We start from the raw sequence: 19979 nt of genomic DNA, 5'->3' as shown, positions 1-19979 counted from the left end.
TTTAACCTTCATATAGTATTAGTAACTTTAAAATTCATAGAGTAAATAATCCGTTTATGGGGAAAAGTCTGTTTAACAGCCCAGGAGCCTCAGATGTGCACAGTGCAAAGCCTGCTTAGGATTCTTTCCCTCCATCTCTCTCTCTGCCCCTCCCCTGTCTGCAGGCTTGCTTGCACTCTCTCTCAAAATAAGTGAACATTTAAAAATACCTACATATATACATAAAATAAATCGAGCATAAATCTAGTTACAAAGAAAAAAACTAAGGGGCGCCTGGGTGGCTTAGTCGGTTAAGCGTCCGACTTTCGCTTAGGTCATGATCTCGCGGTTCGTGGGTTTGGGCCCCGCGTCGGGCCCTGTGCTGACTGCCAGCTCAGAGCCTGGAGCCTGTTTCAGAGTCTGTGACTCCCTCTCTCTCAGACCCTCCCCTGCTTACGCTGTCTCTCTCTCTCTCCTAGAAATAAATAAAAATATTTAAAAAAAAAGAAAAAAAGAAAAAACTAAAAAGAAAACTCAATTCTAATCCAATATGGACCTCACAGGAGTAGTAAAACACATTGACCTTTGAACTACAGTATAATACCATAAGCATATTATCTCTTCTTCATGATTTTCTTAACATTTTATTTTCTCATTTCATCTAGCTTATTTTATTGTAAAAATACAGTATATTAAAAACACAGTATATAAAAGATGTAACATAAAAAATATGTGTTGCTCTACTGTTTATGTTACCCACAAGGCTCCTGGCCAACGATAGGCTGGTACGTTTTGGGGGAGTCACATTTATATATGGATTGTCAACTGCACGGAGGGTCAAGACCCCTAAGCCGTGTTGTTCAAGGGCCAATTGTATTCTCTTAATGGGAAGAATAAAAAATAAAGTTTTCAGAAAAATAAAATATGTTAGCTGACAAAGAGTAACCACATGTATCATCGTACTAGCTAATACCTTTAAGTGATTACTATGTGCCAGCAGTCTATGTACATTAGCTCATTTTATTCTTACAACAAACCTTTTAAGAAGGTACCTGGATGGTCCTTGAAGAACAGAGGCACAGAAAAGACAAGAAATAACCCAGGTGACAGTTAAAAAGCAGTAAAGCCCGGACTGAAAGCAGGCAGCCTGACTGTGTCTTCACCATTTTCACCTTTTAAATTCTCGGGCAGTTAAAAAATTTCATACAGTTCTAGAATTCTACTAAGTGTCCTTTAGTATTTCTTTACTGACTCAGCCAACAGTTCAGACGTTACCAGAGCTCCAGATTTTGAGTATGAGCAACAATTTTCATTAAACTAACGATCTGTACAAATGTTGGTGCCCAAGAGATTGAGTTAACAAAATATAAGGCAACTGGTTGTATCTTCCACTTTGGCACTAGCTAGAAAATAGAAAATTAGAGCGTGAAGAGCAAGATTGGCAGGAATTGCTGCAAGACAAGGAATGCTCTTTTAAATAATGGCAAATGTCTTTTTTTAAAAAACAAAAGCAGTACTCCCCAGGAAATCTCAGTTTTTGTTTTTGTTCAACCAGGACTGCAATATTTAATTAACTTCACAGCTGGATCAACACACTGATGATATTTTATATTCACTTTTCTTAAATATTTCAGTGTTAGCCATCTTTCCACCAACCCTCCCCTCATTCCTCTCCATTTACACAGGAACTTCTTTTCATCATGGCTGATCGACCTTTTATCTTAAAATAGGTAGCTTTATCTTTGCCAAAAACTCTATCATACCTTCGTGATGTCCTTCTTTGAATTCCTAAAAGGGTGTAGGAAAAGCAAACAAACAAGAAACCAAACCTAAGGATCCTGTGTGACTGCAGAAAACAATGTCTTTAAAATTGAGTATAAGTTAAATCATAAAAGTCAGCCTTTCTTTTTTGAGTGAATTTTTTGGAAAACTTAAGAGACATAGTAGATACTTGGGATTTATTTTCAGCTCAGCCTTAAACCCAGGAGGCAGTAAACCACAGGCCATTGATTCTAAGCCACAGATTTGCTCCCTTTTTAATATTTCCACTTACAATTCCTGTCCTTAAGGGTGATGATGTAATGTGGCCATCATTGCCTATATGTGCACCTAAAAACTTGGGGAATGGGTACCAGAGACTTGGAAAAGAAACCCCAAAATAGTGGAACCCTTATTTAAAATGTGCAGTATCACGTGGGCTTTTGACAACAGAAAGTAGGATACTCTTGGGGACACAGTGGGTGGCTCTGAGTTGAAAAGTAATCGGGAAGAGCTGGTCTTTAAGTGTAGAGATGTTTAGGGACATCTTAACCAGTTTATTTCACTTGCACTTTCCCTATTACACATGCCTAAGTTTTATATCTGCTAAGAATCTATGAGTAAATTAAGTCCAAAAGAATTCTTTTAATTAGTTAGAAACAAAAACTTTAAGTGGTAAGAAGCATCGTCCCCCAGTTTAATTAAAGATATTGTTTTCTTTCTTAGGAGACATACAGCAAATAATGGTGTACCTTATAGTGATACCATCTTGGATTTGATGAAATGTCATAACATAGCAGCTTAATGTATCAATCAAACCTAGGGTAAGTCTTCAATCTTCTACTTCTCATTACCCCCTGAGTCCTTGGATGAACTCCTTTGCATCCTGATGTTTAATTTTATCATCTTTCAAATAAAAATATTTATCACAGTGTTTTTGTGAGGATTAATGAAATAATGCAGGAAAAACACCTTAGCACAAGGCCTAGCACTTAATTAGGACTCTATAAATGCTAGCTCCTACTAGTATTATACGTTTTCATATGAGAAAGTCACAAAATTTTTAGATGCTGAGTTTTCTTAATTGTCGAGTTGAGTCTAAAACTTCCTGTCTGACCTCAAAGGGCTGTTGTGGTGTGCAAATGCAATAATACCTATGAAATTCCTTACAATTATCGTAGCAAATGATGCCATTCAACAATAAAGACACTGTCTCCCATGGCTATGAGCACCTTGGTACAAAAAGGATATACTCCCTGGGTTCAAGCAAGGATGGAAGGAAGGAAGATACTGAAGCTTCTTCTGGGGCTTAGAAGAAGAGAACCTGAGATGAGATCATCTCTTCCTTCCATTTCTAAGATTGTTTGAAATTGAGTATCCATCAGGTCTAATGTTGAGATTGTGTAATGTGTTAAATTGAGGAATGTGTGGCATGCAAGTGCCTGACTCTGGATGGACCCACAGCCTGGAGGCCACTGCTTGGCTCCAACCCCTCCTCTCGTCCAACCTCACTATCTTTTGCACCCCTAACCCCATCTCCTACCCTTTCTCCCACGAGCCTGTGATCTCCTCTGGCTTCCTTCATCTCAAATATATTTAGCACCGGTAATGGTAAAAAACTTTCAGCTCCATGTTTTGTTTCCCTTAATCCTGGGGAGGGGTGGGGAGCGGGAGAGGAGGAGTGCTGATCTTGGCATTGGTTCTCAAATTAGAATTGTAAACATGTGCAGGGCCTTGTCTTCTCTCCCACTGGCCAGCCCGGCAAGTGGCTGTATCAATTCCCTCCCTTGAAATGTTTCTTAGGGTGACTAGAATCCATGATAGACTTTGGGTTCCTGAAATCTAAAACCTTTGCAAATATATTTTTCTTAGCAGATGAGGAACTTCGAAAAATTATAGCGTGCCAGACGGGTTTAAACAATTCATCTGGTATGTTGAAGCTAATTAGACATGCAACATAAACACTGCCATGATAAAAATGTACAGAAAAGGCATTTTACAAACAATACGACCATAAAACCCTACATCTGATAAAAAATGTTTAAAAAGAAACAAAGCTGTGCCAAATTTATTTTCCAAAGCCCATTATTTTGAGTGTACTATCTGCAGAAGGAGCCAAGTCACCGAAGAGCTTGATGTTAAAGAGTGAAGGACTCAAGTTAAACACAAAGTGATTAGGAGCTCAGGAGGAAGGCATGGGCCTTAATTGGCTCGGGTTGTCCTTGGCTCAAAGCTTGTGAACTTTTCTCAACACGTGGCTTCTTCTGTCGGCACCTCCCCTTGCATAACGTTGGGTCTTATTTCTGTGCTCGTCCTAAGATCTCAATCAACTTTCCCTCCAGGCTTACTTTTCAGAAGACAAAGAAGTCGATTTCATGTACATCAATCGGGAGGTTTGGAAGAATTAATGATATGTATTTCCAAGTCCATTGGGACACAGTGATGTGTTATAGGGCATAGAAGCAAGGAGGCGCGATTTGTTCATTCCCCATTTCCAGATCAAGCATTTTCTATGAGCCAAGATGGCACTGTGGGATCTAACAGGGTGAGTGAGACAGGACTTGGGCCTCTTAGAATTACTGAAAGGAAGTTAAGACATTTATAACAGTAATTGTAACAGATGGCAATGTTCAGTGTTGATTTTGAACAGAAAAGTCAAATCTCCCCCACATTTTTTTTTTAAATATACTAAAGCTTAATAAGACATGTAGTACTAGGACAGCAAGAGTGAGAGACAGAAAGAAATGCAGTGAGGCAGGGAGGAAGGGGAGTAAATACAAAACCGTGCATTACTAATTTGGCCACAATTTTTAAAAACTATCACAACATGCTCAGTCTTTCTTTAAAAGTTGTGCAAGAAAACAGCACCTTAGAACAATTCTTTAGCCTCTCATTGTCAAAGTTATTTGCCCAGGGTATTATTCACCTGACAACACATTTCCTATTCGGACTTCAGCTGAAAGTATTCAGGGAAGGCTGCACGTTGGAGGTGACATTTCAGCTGAATTTTACAAGATGAGTGGTGTTCTGGTAGATTCTGACAGAGGGAGGGCATTCCAAGACAGCAAAATTGCTCAGCAAAGATTGCTCCTATGAAAGGAAGAGTTGCTTTCTTCCCCCACTACATTAAGAACAAAATAGACCAAACACTGATCAGGCCTCTCATTTGCCGGTCGGTCCTTCTGCCCTGGGCAGAAAGACCATTTTTGCTGACAGTTTCCCATACGAGGGTTGTAAAACCTCAACAAGGCTTTGATGTTTCAAACTGGATTTTCAAATAAAAGGTTTGATTTGGGGGACGAGAGAGAATACAGTGAAGGGAAGGCTATATGAGAGGGGCCCGAAAGATAAAACCATGTAAAAATCAATTGTTAATAGGCAGGAAATATTGCTAAACACTTTCCAATCACTTCCTGCCTCTATTGGTCTGTGTCAAAAAAAAAAAAAGTATGTCATTAACACTAACAATGATGACAAATGGTGACTACAACATTTAGGAAAACAGCAAATCCAAACAACTGGAAACATTTTTTAAATCAACCTTCCTACAATTTAAAAGTGAGTCACTAACTCAGCCATTCAATAAATGTTTACTAAATACCAACTATATGCTAAGGATTAATCTTAGCCCTGATCTTTTATTTACAATTATTTTCTGGTCTATAATCTGGACAATCTTAAGAGCTAAAGCAAGAGTAAGTTTTAATGCAAAGACTGAGACTATTGAAACTACTTCGCCTGGGTCTTGAGATTAGCTATCTTAATACAGACAGAACGTATTTAATCTGATTCTAAATGTGCCAGTTATTGATTTATACTGGAGAATTTGTGTTTTAAAAAATGGAAGCTCAGAAAATCTGAAGCCATTTCTCCAAAAAACCACACATGCTACTGATGGTTTAAAATATATATTGAAGTGGTTACATAAAAACATCTTTGCATAAAAACGAAAATAAAAATCACAAGCTCAAATACTGACACGTAGGAAAATATTTGACTAGAATATGTGGAGATACTGGTATAATTCTTTTTCACTAAACTTGCCGGCTGCCTTAATAGTTTATTACCAGGGTGCCTGGGTGGATCAGTTGGTTGAGTGTCTGACTTCGGCTCAGGTCAGGATCTCACAGTATGTGAGTTTGAGTCCTGCATCAGGCTCTGGGTGACAGCTCAGAGCCGCGGAGCCTGGTTTGGATTCTGTGTCTCCCTCTCTCTGCCCCTCTCCTGCTTACTCTCTGTCTCTCCTTCAAAAATAAACTAACATTAAAAAAAATTTTTAAAACAAGTTTATTACCTATATCCAACAAAACAGCAAGAACTACATCTAGTACAATACTATAAGGAAAAATAAATTAGTTTCCAAAATACCAAATTCTAAAATTCTTTTAAATATTATTTTTGAAGGATCGAGAGACAAAGCACGAATGGGGGAGGGGCAGAGAGACAGGGAGACACAGAAACAGAAGCAGGCTCCAGGCTCTGAGCTGTTAGCACAGAGCCTGATGAAGGGCTCAAACCTATGAACCGTGAGATCATGACCAGAGCTGAAGTCAGATTGAGCCACCCACATGCCCATAAAAACAAATTCAAATTCACTGGATTTATATGGTGGGTTAAACCTTTTTTTCCCTCCAAATATTGCCTTTTTCTCATTAGAACATGTGTTGGACATTCTCATCGCATCCTCTGTATCTTTAATTTCGGTTTCATATTCTACCATTTTGCCATCCTCAACTAATTCTGTAATTTCTTCACACTTAAATTCTCCCTAACATTTTTTTTCAGCAGGGTCTAATCTGTTGACTACCTCTTCCACTGAGTTTTTATTGTTAATAATTTTAATTTGATTTTTTTCCTTAAATCTCTCAAAACATCCATAACTCTCCCCCCACCACATATTCCCCCCAGTGACTGACTTAGATCTCCCCGCAGTTTGACTTGCTAGTTAATGAGAGGTGTCTAGTTCCACATGGCCTGCCTCTTTGTATAAACCCAGGGTTCCCACTTATACCCCCTTTCCATGTAAAAGTATACTCTGAATTGGTGCTCCTGGGAACCATTTACGTACATAAAGTGTACATGGCGATGCCATTTCCATGGATGCAAAATAAAGCCTGCCTCTTGGAACTGCACAGACCCTGGGGCCCCCAGAAATATAAGCCTAGCAACTTTCCAGATTTAAAAAACCTCACCACAACAGATTCTTTTCATGTTAGAGATGAGAACGAGGCTCAGAAAGGCACTCTCAGAGTCACATGACTCAGTAAGGCGCCAAGATTCAAACATCAACCTGGTAGGCTCCAAACTGTACTTTCTTTGCACCATCTAACATGGACTTCATTACTCTGGGGTGGGGATTCCTGCTTTTCTGGTCTTGGGCTGCCAGTGGCTTAGAACACCCCACTAAGAAGGACGCAGGACAGGATTAAACACCAAAGTGAGCCAGAGAACTGCATTCTGCCCCATGACCGTGGACCACCCCAGCCTCAGTTGACCATGGAGCAAGCATTTGTCCTGTGTCCCCAACCAGCAGGCCTAGAGCTTTCCCAGCACAAATGTACTATCCACAGTGGAGAAACTTCATTAAGAGGATCGTTCTTATGTAAATTTCTCCAAATGGTGCCTTCTTTCAACTCATTTGAGTTTCTGGAAATAAAAGTTAATGATGTTACTAAAACTCAACATAGAAATGAACGACTCTTTATAGAAAAATATTTTTAAGTCTTTAAATTACATATGACAATTTCTGTCTTTCTAGAAGATTAGAGAAGAATAATTTCTAATAGTACTCAAGAAAAATGGGGAACATTTTGATCGAGCAATTGGGATGGTCTGTCTTCCTTCTTTCCTCCCTCCCTCCCACCATCAATGCAACCATCTATGAAATGTCAGGTCCTCGAGCTTATGGCCTAGGGTGATGGTGTGGAGCCAGAAAATAAACAAACATATAGAAATTTTAAAGAAAGATACATTCAGAGAGTGATCAGGGCTAAAACTGAAATAAAATCATGCAGATGAAATGCAGAAAAATGGGACACAGTTAATATAAATTGGGCTGCAGAGAATGCCATTTAGAAGGGGGAAACCCAAAGGGTAGGAAGGCACCAGAGCCCCAGGAAAGCCTTTCGATGTACGAAGCACCAGTCAAAACCAGAGGAAAAGAGGAGGCTGGGCTGCTGTGTTCAAAGAGTATACAGAAGGCCGGTGGGCAGGAGTGAGGCTCCATGGAGAGAGGGGCCTGGAAAAAGGTGAGGGAGCTTTGTGGGATCAGATCAGGTAGCTCCTATGTGCCATGGTCATGGGCCCGGGTTTTATTCTGAGCCTATGGAAAGCTACTGGAGGGTGTTAAGCAGTAGGTGACACAGTTTGACTTACACTGTCCAAAGATCACCTAGCTTCAATAGAGCACTGGTAAAAGCACGGAGAGGAGTCTTGGACTCTCAGAGTCCGGGTGAGAGATGACGAAGGATCTGACTGGGATGATGTGGGGGAGAAGCGGAGAAGGTGACGGATATGGGGATATTTCAAAGGTAGAGGTGACAGGGCTTGCTGACACACTGAGTGTGTTANGAGTCTTGGACTCTCAGAGTCCGGGTGAGAGATGACGAAGGATCTGACTGGGATGATGTGGGGGAGAAGGTGACGGATATGGGGATATTTCAAAGGTAGAGGCGACAGGGCTTGCTGACACACTGAGTGTGTTGTGGAAGAAGAGGGAATCAAAGCTGACTTAAGTTTTGCCTGGCTTCGTATTTGTTTTGGGACCAATTCTCAGACGAAAGCTGCAACCGCTGAGTAACTCGACTGAGTGATCTCGGCAAGTTATCCAAAAGACACTGTTCCACGACTGGAGAAAATGAGACAGGTACTAAAGCTAAGGTTCAAATGACAAGTGATGTAGTTTACCTTTCGGGAGACCCAAGTCATCACTTAGAGCCTTGCTACATCAAGAACAGCCTGAGAACAACAGCACCGCATCACCTGGCTGGAAATGCAAAGTCTCCCCCAACCATCCAGACCTCCTGAATCAGAATCTGCTCTGCAGCAAGATCCCGAGGGAATTCATGGGCACAGTAAGGTGGTAGACGCAGTGGCACAAAGAAGCTCAAGCAGACGGGAGGCTCTATCCCTTGCTTTAAGAAATATACAAAGGTATGCTTATTTAGCTTAAAATAGAGATTGCTTTCACCGGAATGACAAAAATACCAAAACAAAACATAAAACCTAGCTCCTCTAAGTTGCTTCAAATCATCATGCTTACCACATTTCTTTCTCTTGCCAATGGTCTTCCTTTCCTGTCGCTTTAGTAAGTGCACACCGGAGAATGGAAATCTACACAAATCTGGTTAGCAGACTTCAAGGTCTTGTGGCCAGGAATACTGCTCTCTAGTAATATTTTAAGGAAAACATTACTTTCTTCAATTATAAATAGAGGTCACAGCAATTTCTGCACAGACCCCTAAATGTTTTATGATGTTTTTAATGAAAAGAAGGCAAAGAAGCCAACACTTCAATATATCATACACACCAGAGTAGCAAAAATTATAATAAAAAACCTATGTACTCAACTGTACTTTCAACTGGCCGTGAGTCTACCGAGAAAGGAATCATTTATATTGAGCTCACTTCTTACTTGAGTTGAGGGGAACCTCACTAGGAAGGGCATTTCCCTCAAAATCTGGGTTTCCATCCTGGAAAAGGTCACCAAAAAATTGAATGCCAAAGCCGTCTGTTTCAAAGATTCAATCAAGATGTTTTCCAGAGCAGAGGTACTGATGTCTCTGTATTGGCTTGTGGAGAAGTTATTAACCAAAGTTGGAAGACAATTTGAATTCAAAGGTCAATTCAACAAGTATTTACTGAACATGTATAACATTTAGGCTTTTTTATTTTTAATTATGTGCATACAGAGCGACAGAGAGGTGCTAGTTGAGAAGTTTCCACACTAACAATTTCAAAGACATAAAGGAGTGAAGTTCTCTTAAAACACTAACCACTAGGAAGATTTAGCCCAATATTTGGAGTACTGAATTTATTGGGTCTTTTCCCCCCTGGCTTTTAAATATCTGAACTTAGTGGTACTGCTTAAATGCCCCTTCTTCAGAGAGATCTCGCCTGCCCATCCAACCAAACAGCAATTTTTCCCCTTATTCTCTCACATAACCTATTTCTTTTCTTTCTTGGCATTTAACACATGCCCCCATTTTGTCTACCTTCATTTTATTTCTCTCTGTCTTCCCATGAGATCACTTCTCATAAGAACAGGGATGGTACCATTTGCTCCCGGATAAATATAAGAACGAATCCATGAAAGTGTTAACTGCCATATCTCTTCTCTGACCCACTGATAACCTCCTCCTTATTTCAGATGCCCTGAGTAAAGCTCATCTTTCCTTATGTTTCTTACTCATCTGCTTATTCACTCGAAAGACTGTGTGTGTAGGTAGATGTGTGTGTTAGGTACACTTACCTAAAAGAGAAGAAACACATTGTTTTGAGGCCTCTGATTCTAAATGTCAGCCTCCCTAATCATCCAGCAATTATGGAATACTAACACATTTTTATTGCTTTGTTCAATTTCTGATTTTTCTCATTTAAATCCAAATGTGGAGGCCAGGAGTAAACAGCATGACCTTACTCGGTCAGGGATTCTCATCAGTTACAGAAGCTAAACAATTAGGTCCAACATGTACGTCGGCAGTGCCAAACACTCCCATTAAAATTACTTGCCTTTTACTATGTTAGCCTAATTAACATATTTCAAAGAAGATGCCTGGAAAGATCGGTCTGTGTAGAAAGCACAGAAGGAACACAGAGCAGTGTGACCCAATGGAGTGGTTCCAGGTTTACATATGGACTATAGCGTGTAGTAGTGTAGACAGCAGGAGGCGGGCTGACTCCACAGAGGGGCAAACAAACCAGTGGGCCACCAACAGGAACCTTCGATCCAATGAGAAGAAAGCGAGCACCTCCATCTAAATTTGTCTCTAGTTCAAAACGTGAAAGCTGCATCTCAGTAGATACGTTTAACCAGTTCACAGGGAGCAAGACAGAGAGGTTGGGAGAAATATTTAGAAAAATTACTGAGTCAGTTTTGTGTCCAAGGTTGAAAGAAAATTCTCCAAGAGTCGATTTGAATTCCCAGACCTATTATACCTATAAAAGTAGCAAACAGAAACTCCCATGTACATTCCATAAAATTCCCAGTTTAGGCTCAAATATCTATTAATTTTTTTCTCTTTTTTTTTTTTTTGAGAGACAGAGATAGCATGAGTTGGGGAGGGAAGGGAGAGGGAAAGAGAGAATCCCAAGCAGGCTCAGCACTGACAGTGGAGAGCCCAATGCGGAGCTTGAATTCACAAAACTGTGAGATCATGACTTGAGCCAAAGCCGAGAGTCAGATGCTTAACCGACTGAGCCACCTAGGTGCCCTGAAAATTAACAGATATTTGAGGGGTGCCTGGGTGGCTCAGTCGGTTAAGTGTCTGACTCTTTGGTTTTGGCCCAGGTCATGATCTCAAGGTTCATGAGTTTGAGCCCTGTATCAGGCTCCACACTGACAATGATTGGGATTCTGTCTCTCCTTCTCTCTCTGCCCCTCTCCTGCTCATGCTCTCTCTCTCTCTCTCTGAAAATAAATATATAAACTTAAAAAACATATATCTGTTAATTTTCTACGTGCACTTTTCATTATAAAAGTAATAACAATCATTAAAGGAAATATGTAAGGTAGCAAACTAAAGGACACCTCCTCAAATTGCTAATATCACCAGAGGTCACAGATTAATGGATGCTGGTAAAAATGCACAACAAAATAGAATTTGTCTTCTGTTTGTCAGTTTAATATACTTGCCTGCCAAAACTACTAAGAGGAGCTTAGTGTATTGATTTAAAAAGAGTGGCGATGAATACACTCGAGATAGAAAGGAAAGCTAAACAAACAAACAGATAGGAAAACTTAATTATAGTCATTTATATTTCCTAGCTTTCCACAACTTTCATTGCTAAATGGTCAGAGGTCTGGAACTAGGAAAGTCTTCGAAAGGCAGTTAAGCTGATGATGCTGGGATCTGTCAGCTCTTGCAAACCTTGTCCAGTGGCCACCATAATAGACGTGGGTTTTTAATACTCATCCCATACAGCCCTGAGTATTGGTTACATAGTTTGAAGAATTTACCTCTGCTAATGGGGTATGTCTGATTATTCTAAGTTATCCTTGGTACTAATTAGTTCCAGACTGAGATATCTGGCCAAAAAGTTATGAGAAGATGTTTGCTACTGATTTTTTGCAAAGTTCTGGAGAAAGCCACAGGAACCAAGCCTCTCACATAGTTACTCAAACCAACAACTTTAAAACTAAATAAACATCGTAGATGGGAGAGAAAAAAAAATCCTAGATGATGTGTTTGAATAGATGGATTTACAAAGACTAAACCTACAAATGTAAGAAGAGCCATTTAAACGAGCCAGAGTATTAGTGAGTGTGGGCTTGCTCCTATTTGTCCTACAATGTTCCAAGAGAGAGGGGAGTTCAGGGACTCCTGGGTGACTCAGTAAGTTAAGGGGCCGAATCTTGGTTTTGGGCCAGGTCATGATCTCACGGTTTCGGGAGTTCAAGCCCCACACTGAGCTCCATGCCAACAGGGCAGAGCCTGCTTGGGATTCTCTCTCTTCCTCTCGTTCTGCCCCTCCCCCACTCACACCGTCTCTGTCTCTCTCAAAAATAAATAAACTTAAAAAAAAAAAGTGGAGTACCTCGGTGGCTCAGTCAGTTGAGTGTCTAAAAGAGAATATGAAAGAGATAGGCTCAGAGAAGTTTCTGGTTTGCAAATAGAGATATGAGGGAAGGAAATAATTTAGCATCCAGGTGCTGGATTTACATGACTGGAAAGAGGAATACAGGTATGGCTTTCTTGCCAACATCTCATGTTTTAGTGGTCTCAAAAGAACCACCATTAATGTGAAAGAGACACATGGTGAGAGTAAGATAACAAAGAAAATGGAGGAAATAGGTCTAGCACAGAACACTGGGTAGAGTTACTAGCATGAGAAGTTACCGGATATCAAGAGATGAGAAGCCTACTATGATTCTGAGGAAATTATATTGCCAAAAAAAAATCACAGAACTAGTCTTCAAGAATGACAGTGATGATTCAGGCCCTAGCTGGACACTCAGTCTCCAAAGTGACACAAGTAGAAACTGGATTATGAAACTGAATTATGGTCACAATGTCTACCTCAGATAAAACAATGGCAGATAAGGGGCAAAAAAAAAAACAAACAAACCTGTCAGCGGATGGAGCCAGAGGCCACAGAAAATAGTGGTCAAGAAAGTTGTACTGAGGAAGTAAAAACACGTTAATCTTCCCACCACTACTATCCCCTGCTACCCCTCACTGCCTGGTCTAAGTGTATCCCCAATGCCTATGCAGGAGACTTCCATTATTGCTATGAACCAATGCTTCTTTATCTAAATGGCAATGTCACTCAGCTATACCATCCTTGAGTTACCACTGTATTGTGTGACTTGTGTATGGGTGTGTGTGTTTGGGGTGTGTGTAGATAACTTGTCTTTTATTATATAGATGCTCAGATCAGGAGGACCCAACTCTAAACCTGATGAAAACAACTGGGCATTATCAGAGATCCTGGATTAGAGCTTGATACAGTAATTGGCTGGGGACTCATAAGGATGCAGAATACCTAGTTCCAAAATAGGTGTGTGGGAGGAAGGGGTGTGTGAAAGAAGATTCAAAATGGAGGAAGCAAGGCTAAAAGAGTCATTTTAATATGGAGTTGGGAGGCCCCAGTGAAAGTGGGACTTATGTATATCTTCGGTCTCAGATTCTTGGAATCGTTGCCAAACTCAGCTGAAAGCCAAGGCATCTGCTGCGTGTTAAAATGGACATAAATGGACTTGCTGCCCAGTAATAGCCCTGGTAACCAATCATGTAGAGATTAGCAGACCTGTAGCCATACTAGCATCACTCACATTTTGTCCATGACAACTTATAAATTCTCTCTTTTCTCTTTAAATAACCTTAATCTCCTTTGTCTCTGGAGTATACTGTCAATTTTTGCCCATCCTGTCTCCCGACTGCCAATCCCTATGGCCTCAAAATAAATGCACACATTTTAGTTTGCACCCTGCACTTGTGTCTTTTGTTGGTCAGCAGGGGTTTTCCCCTGACACCGTCAAGCAAGTCTCCAACACCAGTTAGGTGTCCCACAGTTTAGCTCAAGTCTGACACTGTGCTTGGGAGATAGCATCAGATTTCAGGAGACTGTTCCCTCCCCTTTAGACACTTGTCCCAAATCCAGGTTAACATTGTGCTTCTGACTACAGATGAGAGGTTCCAATGTCCCTCTCTTCAGATTTAACTTGCTAGAGTGGCTCACAGAATTCAAGAACCATTTTACTTACTAGATCACCACTTGGTTAGAAAGGATACAACACAGCAACAACCAGGAAAAAGAGATGCATAGAGCAAGGTACGGAGAAAAGGCACAGAGCTTCCATGGCCTGCCCAGTGCGCCAATCTCCCCAAATCTCCGGATGTTCACTAACCCGGAAGTTCCCAAACCCAGTTCCTGGGGGTTTTTGTGGAGGCATCATTATACAGGCACAATGGATTGTATCATTGGTCATCGGCAAGGGATTCAGCCTCCAACCCCGTTCTCCCCTCCTCAGAGGTCAAGAGGGTGGGAATGAAAGCTCCAAACCTCCATTCTCCACCACTCTTCACCACTCTCTGGGGAACTGCCCGGGCAACCAGCCTTCTACCTGAGGTGTGGTCCAAGGATCATTAACATAAAAAAAAAAACACCTTTTTTTGCTTTCATCACTTAGGAAATTCCAGGGGTTTTAGGAGCACTGTGTCAAAAATGGGATCAAGACCAAATACATATTCCTTAGAAATCACAGTATCATACGACCTTTGTTTTTTTCTCTCTCGAGGAAAGGGAGTGTGTTCTATATTAGTTGGACGAGTGAACTGTACAGAGACTGAGCTATCCACCAAAATCCATTCCCCCCTCTAATATAGCTCTGGATCATGTCAGCAAGCTATGGAACATTCCCCAGCTTGCCATTGCTTATGCTCACTTAGGACGTCGCTAGTAGAATATAAGTGATATGAGAGTATCAGGTGGGGACCCTCAAGAGAGTGGACCTGCCTTTCTTACCCTCCCTTCCCTTGCTCTAAGTCTCAGCGTGGACACACCTGTAAGCCAACTGTAACCTTGCGTTCTGCATGCAGGAATGCCTCAGGACACAGGTCCCAAAAGCTTCTCACCATTCAGGGCACCCCATGTCTAAGTCATCTTTTTACAGTGCCCCTAGGCCAAAAGGACTATCCTAATGATTTCCTTTAAAAGCATTTAGGTTGGGGGGCGCCTGGGTGGCTTAGTCGGTTGAGCGTCCGACTTTCGCTTAGGTCATGATCTCGCAGTTCGTGGGTTCGAGCCCCGCGTCGGGCTCTGTGCTGACTGCCAGCTCAGAGCCTGGAGCCTATTTCAGAGTCTGTGTCTCCCTCTCTCTCTGACCCTCCCCTGCTCACGCTGTCTCTCTCCTAGAAATAAATAAGAAATATTAAAAAAAATAAATAAATAAAAGCATTTAGGTTGGGGTGCCTGGGTAGCTCAGCAGGCTAAGCATCTGACTTTGGCTCAGGTCCTGATCTCATGGTTCATGAATTGGAGCCCCGTGTCCAGCTCTGTGCTGACAGCTCAGAGCCTGGAGCCTGCTTCAGATTCTGTGCCTCCCTCTCTCTCTTCTGCTCCCCACATGCACTCCTTCTTTCTCTCTCTCAAAAATAAACATTAAAAAATTTTTTAAATAAAAATTAAAACAAAAGAAGTTAGGTTGCTGCCGCCAGCATTGCCGTAACTGTCGCCTCTGTCACCTCCGAGGACCCGATGTCTCTGTCCAAGGAGATGAAGTAACACTGTATGCACTTGAAGAGTGTGACCCTGTACCCTCAAGTATCCACCATGTGCCCATTTGTCAGTTTTGCTTTCTTTCCGGCAAGGTACATATTTGTTGGTGGATCCCAATGAACAAGAAGAACGTGTAATGGATGGCTTGCTGGTGACTGCCATGAACAAGCACTGAGAGATTTGTACTATTCAATCCTGTAGGGGGATAATGCTGCTGAAAGATCAAGTTCTGAGATGTAGTAAAAGAGCTGGTGAGAAAGTACTAGAAATTACAGAGCTAATACAGAAGGCTTTGGAGAATGACCCGAAAGTTCAGAGAGAAGGTGGAAGTTTAGGCTTTGCAGAGTCTATAGCAAGTCAAAGAATCATAGCATTTAAAGTAGAAAAGGCCCTAGGGGCGCCTGGTTGGCTCAGTTGATTAAGTGTCTGACTTCAGCTCAGATCATTATCTCACAGTCTGTGGGTCTGAGCCCCATGTCAGACTATGAGCTGTCAGCATAAGCTGTCTGGAGCCTGCTTCAGATTCTGTGTCTCCCTTTCTCTCTGTCCCTCTTGCACCCACACTCTGTCTCTGTCTCTCTCTCAAAAATAAACAAACATGAAAAAAACATGAAAAAAATTAAAGTAGAAAAGGCCTATACTGATACCTCAGATGTGGAAGAGAAAGCAGAAGAAATTATTGCTGAAGCTGAACCTCTTTCAGAAGTTGTTTTCATGGGGTGCCTGGGTGGTACAGTCAGTTAAACATCCATCTTTGGCTCAGGTCATGATCCTGTGGTTTATGGGTTCAAGCCCTGCATCGGGCTCTATGCTGACAGCTCAGAGCCTGGAGCCTGCTTCAGGTTCTCTGTTTCTCTCTCTCTGCCCCTTGCCCACTCATGCTGTCATTCTCTCTCTCTCTCTTCCTCAAAAATAAACATTAAAAAAATTTAAAAACCAAAAGAAGTTGTTTTTAAGCCTGTGCTTTAGATGCCTGGAACTGCCCAATTGGAGGAGAAGTAGAAACAGGGAATAGAAACCTCCTGGCGTGATCATGAAGACTTTGAGAAGAAAGAAGACGATGAAGGTGCTAGCGATGAAGCAATGATTCCTAATAACATAAAAAGGGACACTGAAGTAGAAGTCCCCAAACTAGAAGCCAAGATGCCCCTACTGAACTCTCAGACAAAAGAAAGGATCATTTTAGAACCAGCCAAGAATCCAAAGCAAAGAACAAAAACCATCGGTGCAACACCAGAAAAGGCACCAAGTCAAAAGCTAGTGAAAAAAGGAAAGAGAGCTGCTAACTGAAGCTCACATGGTTGTATATTCGGTTACATAACTATTAAAAGGATATTTATTCAGTGCTAAAAACAAAAACCACTTGAATATGTATGTCCTAAAGACCTACTGGTCACTTGAAAAAAATAATCAGGTAAGTCGACGAATATTCTTGTTCTTCTGCAACTTCTTCTGCAACTGTAATTACTTACTGAGGAGATTTGTGCATCTGTTGAACTTGGTACTTCTCAAGTACCACCAACCTCACTTCCAATGCATCATGGACTTTTGCTCCATACCGACTTTTAAAAATCACAACAATCTCTGAAAAATCAGCTTTGCAAAGACATGGCATCATCCAAAGGAGTGTAGCGTGTGATCTGATGGTGAAACTTACCTGGGTAGTTACATTTGGGGCTGCTTTGTTGCTTAAGTCAAACAAACTTAAGAAAATGTTATGCCGAATCAGCACAAGACATGGGTTTACGTGGCACACTAGTCCCTTTTTTAGGACTTGCATGAATATATGAGCAAGAACACGAAGGACCAAGTGCCCTCAGATAAACTCTCCAAAGAGTACGGCCAACCTCCAAATGGTCTCCAGACACTTCTGGACTCTGATATCTTATCAAATTGTAATTCTGGAGTGTTCTCTGGACAAATCTTGAGGAATGATTAGAAAATGAATAAATGTAAATGATTTTGAGTATCTTCTATTAAGTCAGTATTTACCAAGCACCATCTAAACGTTACTGCTGGGCATTAAAATAGGAAATACACTACTGCTAGACACAGAACATATTCTTTGCAAAGTATTCTTAGAGAAAATGGATCTGCATCCACTTGACAAACTGGATCCTACTATCTCATTAAACCAAAACCCAAATGTCTACTGTTTTCCACATTGCTCCCTGAGAAAAAATATTAGGTTGGTGCAGTTAGACTTTTTTCTTATGGACCATATTCATTGTCTATCTTTATTCTATTCACACGTTGATTGGACATGTGATGTTTGGTTTTCAACTATTAAAGTGGGGTCAAAGGGGTTCTTTTTAAAATAAACTGAAGTACGGACCTAGTGATTCTGAGAGCTGAAAAGGCTGTGATCAAAATTCTTTCTTGCTTCCCTGACACATTCCTGGGAGTGTTAGTCCTCTTTTGTCGCTTTCTCTCTTCCACAAGCTTAAATCGTTGGCTGTGACCCAAACATGGAATGCCTGAAAGTTCCACCTTCTGCACTTGGGGAAACTCTGCCCTGTCCTTCAAGACTTAAGTCAAGTAATACCTTTCCAGGATAGCCTTCCACACCACCTCCCAGAAGGGGTGATCCCCCCCTTCTTTCCGGCTCTCCCTGCACTTTGTATACACGTGCATGAATTCTTGTTTATTCACTTCTGTTACAGTACTTTTAGGATTATATAACCATTTTTGGTTGATGTGTTTACTTGGATGAGGGGTTAGCCAACTTTTTCTGTAGAGGACCTGATGATAAATGTTTGAGACTGTGCAGGCCACGTGGTCTCTGTAGCAACTACTCAATTCTGCCGTGGTCGTGGGAAAGCTGCCAGAGACAATAAGCAAATGATTGGGTGTGGCTACATTTCAGTAAAGCTTGGACTGAAGGCCAAAGGCCAACAGTTTATGACCACTGATCCAAATCTTCAAGACAGGAAGGCCCATCTTGCTTATAAAGTCTCCTAGATCATTTATCTTCATAAAAGATGCTAAATCTATACCCATTTCTCCCAACTCCATGAGGACACCTGAACAACAGGACCCATTTTTGACTGAGAAGTTTTGGAAAGGTTTTACTTAACATACATAACTCACATCCAGTGTAAAGTGGGTAAGCTACCTGTTTAAGAAATCACACTCAAGTGGACACACAGATGAGTTTTTACTTTGGCCAATAATGTTGATCCCATCTCCCCCCCCAGTGTCTTACATTTTTGATTCATTCATAATATTTAAAAATAATTATTAAAAATATTAAAAGACTGTTTCCAGAAAACTTGAAAGACATGGCCATATGCCATCTACCTTCCTTTATGGTATAACCATCAGCTGGATCTGAGTAGTAGGTCTCTTTGAAAAGAAGTAAAGAGTCTCCAGGTTTCCGGTTACCACCACTCTCTATTGTTCTCCACCACCGAGTGTGAGTGCCAGTTGTCGTTTCTCATCTCCCATGTGCTCACCCTCTTTCTTCAGATTACCTGTCTGGTTCCTCTGGTCATTTGGGTTTGCAACCCCTGAAACAGGTAAACTCCTGGAAGATTTCAGACCACAAGACCTCCACTTGCCTTGCACCCATTTGTGTTCTATTTCTTCTTCCTTGCACACCCCACATAGGCACACCAGTTTTGTGATGAATGAATTTTATAACTGTATACCTCAAAGCAGGGAGAGGCCTAACAGGCTTTCTCCTCCATATTCAAACCACAACTTCTACTTTTCTCTAGCCCTGATTCTGCCTTCTGGTTGTGTATATCTCTCATGTGATCTCACTGATCTACTTATCAGATTCTTCTTTAAAAAATGCAAATGCTCATTTATTTTTTAATGATACAATACAGGCCCCAGCTAATCAGCATCTTAACTTCTAGTAGAAAGTGCATCTGATGCTCAATGTCACTCATCATCAGGGAAATACAAATCAAAGCCACACTGAGATACCACCTCACACCAGGCAGAGTGGCTAAAATCAATAACTCAGGAGATTATAGATGCTGGTGAGGATGTGGAGAAATGGGAACCCTCTTGCAATGTTGGTGGGAATGTAAACTGGTGCATCCACTCTGGAAAACAGTGTGGAGGGTCCTCAAAAAATTAAAAATAGAACTACCCTATGACCCAGCAGTAGCACTACTAAGAATTTATCCAGGGGATACAGGAGTGCTGATGCATATAGGAGCACATGTACCCCAATGCTCATAGCAGTACTTTCAACAATAGCCAAATTATGGAAAGAGCCCAAATGTCCATCAACTGATGAATGGATAAAGAAGATGGGGTTTGTATATACAATGGAATATACTCGGCAATGA

General features: G+C 41.1%; 1 pseudogene; it reads left to right on the top strand.

Annotated features, from left to right (window-relative positions):
- The window catches only part of LOC144228826 (exosome complex component RRP45-like), a 36079-nt pseudogene extending 19114 nt beyond the window's left edge, over nt 1-16965 (top strand).
- Nucleotides 16966-19979: the final 3014 nt, after the last annotated feature.

Source organism: Crocuta crocuta, unplaced genomic scaffold, assembly GCF_008692635.1.
Source record: "Crocuta crocuta isolate KB4526 unplaced genomic scaffold, BGI_CrCroc_1.0 scaffold253, whole genome shotgun sequence".
NCBI classification, from domain to species: domain Eukaryota; kingdom Metazoa; phylum Chordata; class Mammalia; order Carnivora; family Hyaenidae; genus Crocuta; species Crocuta crocuta.
This window is presented reverse-complemented; position numbering and strand designations above follow the sequence as displayed.